This window comes from Poecilia reticulata, chromosome 7 (genome assembly GCF_904066995.2).
Source record: "Poecilia reticulata chromosome 7, P_reticulata-male-v2, whole genome shotgun sequence".
Taxonomy (NCBI): Eukaryota; Metazoa; Chordata; class Actinopteri; order Cyprinodontiformes; family Poeciliidae; genus Poecilia; species Poecilia reticulata.
This window is the reverse complement of record NC_088836.1, coordinates 4,710,691-4,719,474: the sequence shown is the minus strand read 5'-3', so window position 1 is coordinate 4,719,474 and position 8,784 is coordinate 4,710,691. Positions and strand designations below refer to the sequence as shown.

At 38.7% G+C, this 8,784-nt stretch overlaps 1 protein-coding gene across 1 annotated transcript in view; it reads left to right on the top strand.

The window, feature by feature from the left end:
* Positions 1 to 1,265: 1,265 nt before the first annotated feature.
* klhdc8b (kelch domain containing 8B) overlaps positions 1,266 to 8,784 on the top strand; it is a 173,087-nt gene continuing 165,568 nt past the window's right edge. The window contains exons 1-4 of the mRNA XM_081608631.1: positions 1,266 to 1,392; positions 2,269 to 2,429; positions 2,521 to 2,653; positions 3,874 to 7,261. The gene's annotated coding sequence lies outside the window, so the exon portion shown is untranslated. The remainder of the gene's footprint in view (positions 1,393 to 2,268; positions 2,430 to 2,520; positions 2,654 to 3,873; positions 7,262 to 8,784) is intronic.

The following is an 8,784-nucleotide window of genomic DNA, read 5'->3' as shown; positions in this document are numbered from 1 at the left end:
GTAGAATGTTTCCCTTTGTGTAACCGCAGAGCTGTCATGGCGGAGGAACACCAAGGAACAGAGAGCGGCAGTATCTGTGTGCCGGTGCGGGGGACAGCAGGTGACCCTGCGGTGTCAGTCCCTCGGGGACTCGGCTGCGCAGACCACTCACCGAGGAAAAAGTTAATTCTACACATGGACCTGAATAACACCATCCTAGTCTCGGACACGGTGACCGGACAAGGGACGGTGGCTGCTCTGGATTACTTTCTCACCACCGTCACCTGGGGGAAGATGAGCAAACACGGTAAAGTCCAGCTGCTTTCAGCGAACACCGGGAATTTATTGTTCTTTTTCTAGAACACACATGTAGAAAAATTGGATGGAACTGCTGTTTAGAACGTATTCAATTATTTCAGCACTATATTGAGTTAATTTCTCTATTTTCAGTAATATAAACACTTCAGTAGTCACTGAGAACTACTTTCTTGATTCCACTTTCACTGATTCCTCGCCACTCTGTGGAAGACTGAAATGACTTAATTCCACGAAAGCGTCTATTTTAAATAGTAATATTTTATATTCTAATAATATTTTCAAGCAATAAATAAAATCAGAATACCATTCATTAGGTTAATATTTACTTTACAATATATAGGTAGATGCAAAAATACCTATCAATATGTTTATTCCACCTATGAAAACATCTGTCATTTTTAAATGTACGTCAAACCATAAGTTCAGCCCAATAATAGAAACACGTCATCTCACACATTTCAAATCATACTTGAAAAGCCATTTTAAATTCAATTACTTCTATAGCAATAGGTTTTCTCATCCTGAGTAAAAGTGTCTATTCTGCTCACAGTTTGACTATGTTTAAATTGTCATGCTATTCAATTGAATGACATTTAACATGATGAAGTGAAGTAAACACAGTGGAATATTAGCTGTGAGCCCCTGTGGTGAGAAAAGATTAGTAGGTTGTGATGCTGCACTAAATATGATTTGTATTATTTTATGATGTCAAATGTCCTTTAATTGAACAGCCTGACATTTTAAACGAAGTCAATCTGTGAGCAGAATAGACACTTTTGCTTAGGAGGAAAAGACCAAATTTTTATAGAAGTTACTGAATTTAAAATGGCTTTTCAGTCCGACTCCCAGTTTTACAGTTTTTAATAGAAATAATGTTATACATCATTTCCATCTCTGAAACTCTAGCATGCTGGGTAATTCTTGCAGGAAAATGGGAATGGCTGAGTGACTCCGCCTGGGAAGGCGTGGGAAGGACGGGAATTTGCCATTGTTTTCCGCACGTTTGGGACTGACCTGCCTCGGGTGTTGAAGGCCATGTCTCGAGTAGTCAATGAGGGAGCTCACCCACTGTTCCCTGATCTGCCTGAGCTGAAGGTGAGGCAGGCTCACTCCTAAACATCAGCTAATATTAGATCTTCAGTGTTGCCTTGCAGAACTCTCCCTATTAACTGTTCAGGTGACAGAAAATTACCTTAAAGGGGGAGTATTATGTAAAATTTATTTTTTTGAGTATTACATGACGTTAAGATGTTACTCCCTAATAAAAAACATTCCTGGAGTGTTGCTTTAATTCTTCTGTGCATGTTTGACAAATCCTTTAATCTCCATGGCAACTATTCAGTTGTCTAAAACTCCTGGTTTGACATAGTGGTGCCTTCAAGGCGCTGCTCCTCCTCAGAGCTGCAGATTCCAACCTTCTGAGCTCATAGAGCAGCCCTCCTCTGTGACTCCTCCATTCAGCTCCTTCAGACTAGCCAGCAGCAATCAGCAAACACCTGGTGAAACAACATCTTCTGAGCTCATTGTACGAGCTACTTCTCAGTGCAACGCTGGTAAAAACTATGTTAAAGTGTTATTAGAGGAGGGATGTTGTGATGATTTCCTGAAGGTGGAGTTTCAGAAAAAGCAGGAGTTTCTAAAGAAACAGAGATGCAATTTCAAGGTGTTACATCAGGAAGTAAAATCTCTTTTAAGTCATATTTGATATAGCATTTTTAAAACAACTGAAGTTAACATAGTTACTTAATTTTGCCATAAAATGTTACTATGTGCCTAGGAAATACATAATCTTTATTTTTCATTATTACTTTAACCTTATTGTGTACAGTTCTTCATTTAATCTTGGTTCCTTCTTAGACCATCAAGCTAGTATGATTAAGAACTTTAGGACTTGCTTTCTTTTTATGTCTCTTCTCCTACCCTCTTCTTCTACTAACTCTGACCTTTGCTCCCGGTTTTGCTTTGGTTCAGCTCAGAGTGGATATGACTCCGGGTAAAATCCGTTGTACCAAGCGAGGGGTCGTCCTGAGCCGGGCTGAAGAGCGTGTGTCCACTCGTGATGGAGAGAGAGGACTCTACCAGTACCTAAGTTCTGTGCAGGGTCTCGGTGGTTTCCAGGACCACTTTGACTGGTACACAAACAGATTCTGCAGCACATACACTGCCACTTTGTTCTTTCTTCTTCTATTTCAACTAATTTCTAATCCGGGCGTCTGTGTCCAGGTGGGCTACCAACACCTTCTCCATCCGAGGAGGGAAGCCCCTATGGATTGACCCCTTTGACCAGAATGTTCAGCATGTCTTTATAGATGACAACATCCGACAAAATGATGAGGACACCATTGTATGTCCAAAGGTAATGTGGCTTCACTAATGTCCTAATTAATCTAAATATGAATTGGAACTTCTACGCAATTAGTTTTGATCCTGTTTGTTGCTATTTTATGAAAGTATCATAAACTAACTGATGAAAGCAACAGTATACTATTTATGTCTATGTAAGAAACTTCTACTAAAATATTTTTTTTGCATAAGTTAAAACTGTCACCGTGTCGTGATAGAATGAGACAGATAATCTGAAATAATCGGCCTCCTCCACCTCCTCCCAGTGCTACTATTGCAATATAAAGAACTGCACCGCTCCCGGTCAAAAACAACCTATCAGAGCCAGGAAGGGGGTCTTAACGCTGCTAATCAACCTTGTGGACGTGCTGCTAATCATGCTTTTGGCTGGGAAACTGTTTATCTGCCGACATTGGTGGCCAAACTAACTAGCCTGAGCATTCATGGCAAGCTAGCTGTCAGCAAGAAGCTTTAGCATATCAGAGAACAAGAGAAGCATCCATATGAGGTTGATTGACAGCACTAAGACCCTCCTCCTTTTTTCACAGATCAGTGCTATTGTACACTGTCATGAGTGATAATTTTAACAAATATGTAAACACATCTTTTTTTTTTTTTTTTTACAAAAGCTGTAGCTTTAATCAATCAGCAGATTAATTACTAAATCGGTGAAGTAAACAAATATCAATTGATTAAACATTTAACCAAAACTCTTCAGTCGATTACTTTTCTATCAATATTTCTACCAATAATCCAATCACAGTTAGCCTCTCAAACAATTAATCTACCAACTAAGTGCATTTAACCTTATTTAAAAATATCTATCTTTTCATCAGACCAATTTGAAACCAAGTTTTCTTCAAGTATTTTAAATCTATTTAGCTACATCCTTTGTCATGTACAAAGATAAATCAGCCGATGACAAGACTGCAACTGGATACATTTCTGCATTTAGACATGATTAAGAGAACTTGCTGAAGGCCAAATGGAGTATTAAAATGGCAGAGAAAGTGGATTTGAATGGGAAATGCTTGTTTGCCTGAGTCTTTCAGAAACTGCTGAACAGCAGAAATTGACAGCTATTTCTAAGGTGTGTTGGGAAAAATATATACCCATTGATTATTACCCATTCCAAAATACCCATTGGACTTTGAAATGCAGTAAGAAAGTCATCTTCATCCTGTCTTCTGTGTCCCCGCTCACCTTCCTCCTCGTTGTCTCCACCCCGGCCAGGTGTTCCTGGAACCCGGCGGCCATAACACCCGTGCAGCGGGCACTGCGGAGCTGTACGACATCTCCTTGGTCCAGACCGACCTCCTACGAGCCATTTCGGATCGCAGCTACTTCACCCAGCGCGTTCACATCTGCCTGGAAAACTACGAGAGAAACCTCTGGAATGGGACAGCCTAGAAGACAACTTCTAGGCTCCTGTGAGGTTTGTCCATGTGACATTCTGCAGTTTGCAACGCTGCTGTCAACTAAGCAACACTTCCATCCCAGCTCGCTGGGATGGAAGTGGCAGTGACTTAAAGAGTCACTGCCACTTTAAGTGTGGTGTTGGGTCATCTAAAATAAAGACCTTACTGTGGTGGAAGGTTGTGAGCTATTTTTAGATGAGAATTTCATCGGCAGTACATGGACTTACCAAAAGTGTAGCACTGAGATTACTTACATTGCAATAATTATTATTTATAAAATATTTGATTTACAAAAGATTGCCAGTTTATACAAAGAGCACTTACAGTTAAACCTACGTACGCTATCATCCACCCAGCAGATTTAACATCTTTATTTAGTTTCGTCTCTACGATAAAAACAATGCAAAATTACTTTCAGTTTTATTTACTTTTTCTTAAAAAAATGTCATGTCAAACATGATTTATAGCCACCCATTAATTGATGGAAAAAAACTTCAGTTTGTCAAGTTTAAAATCCATAGATGATGACGTCCATTATTAGATCTGTAAGCAGACCGCTGCTGTGTGACGTCAACTTTGTTTTTCTGAACATGCGGGTCGCATTGGGAGTGAGTCTCCATTCACACAGAGAAGTCCGGTTGTGGTCGTATTATATTAGTAGTATGAACGACCACACAAAAAAGAAAAAGAAAATTGGGATTTTAGCAAAAAATCGGAATTGAGCATCTAGACCTGACATGTGAACGTAGCTTTAGTCGTAGTTTCTTCATGACTTTATCACATCTTTACTTTCTAAAACATTTTCATTGTGCAGTAAACGAGTGTCACCCACACCTGATTGCATGGTACTTAAATAATTAGCTTTTTTTTTTCTTTTGCATTTAAAGCAGTTTTTCACAATATGCCTATAACATACAGCAATACTGTGATAACAAAACTTTTGGAACATTTGTTGCAACAAATGGTAGCCTTCATTTCTTTACCAAACTACAGGCTAGTAACGGTTTACAACAATCTGTTCTTTTTAGCTGTAGCGTCAAAATTATGACCACACAGATGTCTCTCCAAATGTATTAAACAATGTGAACAATGTTTTCTTTAATCTTCACAAGATACTTGAGTCTGAAAATGGTACCAAACAGCTAAAGTGTTTTCAAAAACATAACAAAGCCACTTGAGCTGTGGGGTTTGTTGCGTTTTTACCTCAACTTGTTTATTTGTTAGGTCAGAGGAGTTAGATGCCGATACTTGAATATGTCGTTATGAATGAATTGTGACTTAAGAAGGTAATGTAGAAGTCGTAAATTGGTGTATCCCACTTGTCCTTTAGCCAGAGTGTGTGGTTGGTTATTTGTCCTGTGTGTCTCTGCGTTTCCCTGGCGACCTGTCCAGGGTGTAGCACTGACCGCAGCACCAAGGATAAGTTGGTATAGATGATGGACAGATGGATGGACATGGATCTGAACAGACTTGAACATGTCGCACTGTGGAAGCATCATACTGTGAAATTCTGAATGTACATGTATGCTACTGTAACACTCTTTGGTGTAAGATAATGTTTAGCAGAATCACATCAAAAAGCTTCAACTGAAGTATTGGTCCAACGGTTAATGGACACCAAGTTACATGTGTTAGCGCTATTGTAAACAGAATCAGGTAAAGCAAAGGAGACAGTGACAGAAACCCAGAGAGGACAAAAATCTGTTGAAGCAGAACATCTTGAACGAAGCTTGGTATTTAAATCTGATGTCAGTACTCACTATTGAGATCAGAAATCTTCCTTCCCCAGACATTTTTTTTCCAAAGCAGTCTTATGATCACACAGTGTGAACTAGGTTTTAGGGGAAGGTTTTTACCAAGCACTCCTCACAGCAGATTTGTCTGAAAAACTCTACTGGGACGATGTTGGGGTTTCATTTGCATTGACTTACTCTCTTATTCTTTAAGGCACTTAGTGTGAAGTATTTTTAAAGTTTTCTTTAAAGGTTTTAGAGTATATTTAGTATTTGGTTTTAGAGAGGTTATGAAGAGCTAAATGAACAATCAAAGCACTTTGAGTAAGGATGGTTTAAATTACACATGAAAGCAGATAATTGCAGTGTTTTTATTGTAGCTGAGGACGGGCTTCATATTACGTAGCCCAAACTGAAGACTCTTTTACATGTATATATTAACATAATTACACTGCCAAATAAGGACTATTATATTATTATATTATATATTATATTATTTGAATAAATGTAAAACTTGAAATGAGTAAGAGAAAGAAAACATTACATATTTATTAAACAATAATGGCTCTAAAAATGTTATTCACACAACTGACTAGAAACTAGAAAAGTTGCAGCTTTATGTTAGGTGGAGTTTATCTATTGTTTGTTTTATGCTGTCAGTAAGTTATCTTCACAAATTGAGTTAAAGGGGAAAAAAGCCACCCATAGTTACTGTCGGTAACCAGGTGAACTGACATCAAAGGTTCATTGGTGTGTGGTGGCAAAACAAGTATGAGTTCAGCACTGAAAAAACATCTGCTGTGTCACATCATATTTATACCCTGGTAAACAAAGTCAGGGATTACTAATTAGATGTTCCTAGCACCAAAAAAGACTATCAGTGATACAAGTCTACCTTAAGAGTTCTCAAATGTTTTCAGTGACTGATTATGATGCTGAGATAAAAAAAAAACTAATTTATATTTGAGGGGTTTTTTTTTTCACTTCTTTACCAACTATGCCAAAAATGTAGCTGATACAGTGTGCCAGTATTTCCCATGCCTGGTTCTCAAGGCACACTGCCCTGCATGTTCTAGATCAGTGTTTCTCCACCCTGGTCCTCACCGTCCCCCTGCTCTGCATGTTTTAGATGTGCCTCTATTCCAGAACATCTGATTCAAATGATTGCATGACCATCAAGTACTGCAGAAGCCTGTTAATCACCCAGAGATACAATTCAGGTGTGTGGCAGAAGGAAAATACCTAAAACATGCAGGACAGGGGGGCAGTGAGGACCAGGGTTGAGAAACACTGTTCTAGATGTTTCCCTGCTTTACTACACCTGATTCAGCTGATTGCAGTTCAGCAAACGTCTGTTAATTGAAATCACCTGGGCAGAAGCAAGAAAACGCCTAAAACATTAAAACATGCAGGGCAGTGAGCCTGGAGGACCAGGGTTGGGAAACACTGCTCTATGCACAGCGATGACTGGTTTGTTTTTAACTTTTTAATTCTTATTTGAATTGCATGGTTGCTGTTAGTCTCAGCATGTTTTTTTTTTTGTTTTTTTTTTACTGTACTAAACATATCTGAATTATATAGAAACGTTCATTTACTAAACATGCAATTATCTTTACTTTTGTGAAAATCTTGAGATACTGCAAAAATTACCGTTAACCCTTGGAGGATTAGAAGGTGTCACATACAAACTTTGCAATAAAAGGCTCCTGATTTTCTGTTGACCCCTGACAGGAAAAATTGTCTTCCACTATTAGATATTCTTCTAAGGTTGCCTGGATTTACTTTTTCTTTTTATTCACCAAATAGATTTGAAACCCAGCTGTTAGGGTTTGGTCTTTTGAAGAGTTTATTTCTGGTTTTTGAGATCTTCCTCATGTATGTGGAAGAAAACCTGGCTTTATTCCTCAGATTTTAAATTGTTTTGAATTCTAGCAATAAAAATGAGATTGTCAGTGAAATGGTTTGTTCCTGGAACAATTTACTCAAATATTTTGAAGTCAAAACCAAGCCAAAGGTGCTGGAAAACGTTCCCCTCGATGTGTTTTTTTAATGTGTACATCTTGTCAAAATGTGAAGTGTAAACAAAGTTTTTTGAAATGTTTTTTTTTCTTGTAAAACATGAATATTCAACTAAAAGGATGGTGGAAGTTTTGTTTCTCAGTTGTGCTGTATTTTGTTTAAAAACCTGGGACAGCTGCCTAGAAAACAGATCAGCTGCTTACATCCTCCAAATCAGCAGGGGGCCCCCAAGAGCATTTTAGGTTTGTCTTTTGTCGGCTTATAACTGTATGAAACTCTTCATCATTGATATTCAATGGGTTATATCTTAGGAGTTTTCTTGGTTAAAAAAAGTATTTAATAGGGAAATTTTAACTGAAGCTATTGTCAACCCTACCGGTTGGTGGCAGTAATGCCTCCTTCCCATGTTTGCCAACCGCCAATAAAAATCGAGAAGAACTCATTTTTATTTCCTTCCAGTATATAACTATTAAACTGATGTGTACACAAATGTATTAATTTGAAATCAAATCAATCAAAAATCTTTTAAGAGAAAGGGGAAGAGAACGGGTTCGAAGCAGAGTAACCCAGAATATTCCCACCTCAGGTCCATGGAAATGTCAGCCCTGGTTTTACAGGCCTCAGGTGTAGCTTGGATTGGAACCCGACTTTCTCTCTCTCTGCCAAAGGGTTCTCAGTCATCATGTCAATGAGTAAGGTGGTGTTGTCACAGGAATGAGGGCAGTCGACAGGCGTCTGTCCTAGGATGTTTGGATGGAATGACAATCACATGCCAGCTGGGACCCACTCTGTGCAACAGCTGATAAAGTTTCACTTGCCCAAGTATGTTAATGGGAGATTCCCCAGCACACAATCGCATGGAATACTGAGGAACTCTTGAAGAAACTGTTTTCTCGAGGGCAGTATGGAAAACTTCAGATATTGCGGAGATGGGCAGCAGGTGATGTTGACAGCAAACGCAGCAAAGTTGGACT